Here is a 4,256-nt window from a genome sequence, read left to right as displayed (position 1 = left end):
TCAGCACAGCCGGTCAGGACCCCAGCTCTTGGCCCCAGGATTGAGAGGCTCAATTCTGGCTCCTTCCGGCTGATCCCACACCAATGATTTGGGGTCCGTGGGGTCAAGGGGCTGTGCTCTCCAGAGCCCACATCCTGGAACTTTCTTTTTGTTCCTCACCTACTCTCTCTCTTCTTTTAAAAGCTTCTTTTTATTGTCATGAAACCTGAAAGTCAGCCCCGTGATCACTTCTACCTTCAGGCTTATGACCGTCTTTCTGAGGTAAATCCAAGCCCTTCATACAAACGAAAGTTACTATCAACTTCTGAGAAACTAGCATATTCGTCACCTCACATTTTTCCTACATATCAACTTGAGTTTGTTAGAAATATTAAGAAAAATTTTTCCTTTCACAAAGTAAAGAAGTGAAAGTAACTAAAAGTAAAATCAAAAGAAAATGCTCAGGGCTGAGGGTGGTACAGCTCAGTGGTTCCTCCAGCTTAGCATGTAGGAAGTCCTGGGTTCAATCCCCAGGACCTCTATTAAAAAAAAAAAAAAGAAAACAAAAGAAAAAGGAAAAAAAAAAAAAAAGGAAAGAAAAGAAAATGTGCAAGATTTATATGAAAAGAATTACAAATCTTTACTAAGGTAAAGATTTATAAAAAGTGGAGAGATATATTGTAGTCCAGACTGGAAGCTTTTATATTGTAAATATGACAATTGTCCCCTAATTAATATCTAATGGAATAAAATTCTAATCAAATTCACAATTGGATTTTTTAATATTTTCTTATTCTCGGAAGAAAAGAATAAAGTCCAAAAGCTATCTAGGAAAACATTAATAAATAAACTCATAAAGATTTAGAATTTCCGTACGGCAGAAGTGAAGGCTATGAAAAAATAAAAAAAGTGAAAAGGTAAATAAGCTAAAATAACCTTACAAAAAAAGTCAGAAAAAAAAGTTGACTTGAAGAGGTGTTTTTAGTCAATAAAATTAAGCCAATAAAATATGAAATATTATCCAGGAAAATATTCTCAAGAATTCAGGAATTACACATTCTCACATGCCATCAGGGGTGTCAATCTTTATACCTTGTTTAAAGTACACATCAAACCCATAAAGTGTGCAATAACATTTGGGTTATTGGTCCTTCTTTCGGGAATGTATTTCAAGGAAATAGGAATACAAAAAGTAGAATTATCTGAGCAAAAGAATTATTATCTTGATTGTTAATAAATAGTGAAATTAGAAAAGACTTGAATTTCCTTTATTTTTCAGACTGGTAAATAATGTATGGTAGCTTCATGGGATGGACCATTGTGCAGCCGTGAGCAGGGATGATGCAGGTCCCAGCGATGCAGCAGCAGGAGTGACAGCGGTCCTCACCCAGATGCCTGAGAGAGAGCAATTTAGCCTCAGGGGCGGTAAAGAAACCGCGAGGGCTCAGGGAAATGGTCCACCAACTTTATCTGCCAGTGTTGAAACTAAGCCACAAAAGGGCAACAGGGAAGAATCAATCTTTAGGTGTAAGAAAAAAAAAAAGTAGAAGAGGGAAGGGTATATAGCATACACAGGGTCCTGGGTTCAATCCTCAGTACCCCCGTCTAAAAATAAATCAATAAATAAACCTAATTACCAGCCCTTCCCCCCAAAAAGTAGAAAAGGAGTGAAAGGAAGAGGTCGAGGTGGGTCAGGAAGACACTAAAGAAGATTTAACTGCAGAAGACAGCAGAGTAGAGAGTCCAGCCTCTGACGAAACGGAAGGAAAAGAAGCCAAGGCTGCTGATGAATTTCACATCCCAGGTCTCCTCCGCGGTCCCCATTAGCCCTTTCCTGTTCAACTGTCTTGTAAAGGCGTGACTTTTCAAAGCTTTAACGATAGTTATGAAGAATTCTTGTACATATGTTGGTCAGTGTAAATGCTTTTTCTTAAAAGATGAAATCAGGTGCTGTTATTTTGTGAGTTTTGTTGTTGTTGTTTTTGTTTGTTTGTTTTCCTGCACAACCTGGAATTAGGGGAATAGTGAATTAAGAAAGTCTTCGCCATCTTGCGCTCCAATTTACCATTCCATAGGCTGGGGGTGAGAAGGGTGATATCCTTAAAGATGTAGCAGAATTGAATGCAGTTCACAATCATAATTATGCACTGAGCATACTCAAACACTGCATTGCTTGTCTTCTACACCCCTGCTCTTCTTTGGTAGAACAGCTGTTTAAGGAAACTGTTCCCTGATCTTGGCTTTCTTGCTCAGACCTGATTGCCAACTGTGGCATCTTTGGTAGCAGAGGCCCAGTGATCCTACAGCTTTGACCATACACTGTGAAAGATTGGACATTTTTTTTTTTAGTACATTGTAAGTATGTTATTAAATCATGAATTAGTGCAATTTTAACCTAACAACTTATCAATATGTTATCATATTAGCACTTGCTATCCTCTTCCTAAGGACAGTTTGCCTCCAAATTTTAACTGAAGTCACTGGGTAATTTTTTTAGAAAAGGATTGCAACCACTTTTTTTTGGATTGTTAGTGCTTGCATAAGAATTGCATATAGATTATGTATATCGTCTATGAACGGACCAGATGATAAAACAGTAAATTTTGAATTATATTTAAAAAGATGGTGCATGTATCCTGTATTTCATTGACTCAGACTTACGTTTTCACACAGGTCCTGCTATTCTCCTAACTGCTTGGGTGTGCGTGAGCTCCAGCAAAGCTTTTACACAGTCATCATTTCAAATTGAGTTGTGCACTTGATTTGAACTACACACCTTGAGTTTAATTATTCTTTAAAATGTCTTTCAAAAGGTTTCACCGTAATCAGCATTGAAACAAAACCATATAATGTGTACAGAAAGATATGGAAACAGAAGAGCAGAGCACAAATGTCACATTACTGAAGCAAATAATCTTCACTGGAAGAATGACCCCAATTTTATATTTTCTGGGGAAGAAACAAGCAGTGCTTGATGGGACCCAAGAAAGAAAATATCCCAAAGTGGCTAAATATAAGAAAATGCAAAGAGATTGCCTCCACACACCACACAATGGAGCTTCAAGTGTGGAGAAACTGGCAAACTTCAAAATAGATGAAGGAAATTTCAAAGCATCAAGATGCTGGCTGTATCAGACAAATACTGGTGTGATCTCACTTATGGGTGGACTCTAAAACAAGCAAACAAAAACCAGACTCGTGGATACAGAGAACTCATTGATAGTTGCCAAAGGCAAGGGCTGGGGGTGGGCAAAGGGGTCCAGAGGTACAAACTTCCAGTTATAAGATAAGTAAGTCATGGGGATAAAGTGTACTGCATCGTGACTGTAGTTAATAATACTTGATTGTACATTTGAAAGTTGCTAAGAGCATAGATTTTTTTATTTCTCAACACAAGAAAAGGATTTGTAACTATGTGTGGTAATGGATGTTAACTGGACTTACTGTGGTGATCATTTTGCAATATATACAAGTACCGAATCACTATGTTGTACACCTGAAACTAATATAATGTTATATGTCCGTTATATCTCAATTTTTTTTAAAGAAGCTGGTTATGGCACAGGACCATTAACAATTGTTGTGCCGTAGTTTAAACTTGCTGTCTTCCTTTTTGTCTCTCCCTCTTTCTCTTCCTTCCTTCCTTCCCTCCTTTCTGTCTTTCCTTCTCTGCCGTACATAAAATAATGGGACAGTGACAATCAATGATGCCTTATAGTCAATGCAATATAGTTCCTTTGTTAACATGGAAATGTATCTTTGCTACATTTAAGTGCTCCTTTCTAAAATTAGAATAATACAGAGTTAGCATGGCACCTGGGTAAGGATCACATGCAACCTGGTGAAACGTTCCACATTTTTTCTATTTCTTAACCTGGGTGTTTACTTGGGAACATTCGTCCAGCTGTACACTTATGTTTTCTGCACATTTTTCTAAGTGTGCCTTGCTTTAATGTAAGTTTCTTAAAATATCAGTCTGTAACAGAGTTTGCACAGTGTGGGTCCCCTTTTTGTAACGGTGTAGGTGTGCGTGACTTCTCATACTGGTACCTGTGTTTCTGTATGTAGGCACAGGACCCAAATGTCAACCGGAATTACAGAAAGACAGGTGAGTTTTACTTTCTTCTTCATGCTTTTCTGTGTCTGAATATTTTTTTACAGCATTTCTTTTACAATCAGGAGAAAAAGACAGACCTAGTCGCATTTTAAAAACACACATCTTAAACAAAACCTGTATATTTGATTTTTTAGATTGAAGTATAGTCAGTTTACAATGT

At 37.4% G+C, this 4,256-nt stretch overlaps 1 pseudogene; it reads left to right on the top strand.

The window, feature by feature from the left end:
- The first annotated feature begins 3,740 nt into the window (after positions 1–3,740).
- Positions 3,741–3,840, top strand: LOC116151810 (U6 spliceosomal RNA; annotated as a pseudogene).
- Positions 3,841–4,256: the final 416 nt, after the last annotated feature.

Source organism: Camelus dromedarius, chromosome 10 (genome assembly GCF_036321535.1).
Source record: "Camelus dromedarius isolate mCamDro1 chromosome 10, mCamDro1.pat, whole genome shotgun sequence".
NCBI lineage: Eukaryota > Metazoa > Chordata > Mammalia > Artiodactyla > Camelidae > Camelus > Camelus dromedarius.
Note: the sequence above shows the minus strand (reverse complement) of the source record. Positions and strands in the feature narration are given on the sequence as shown.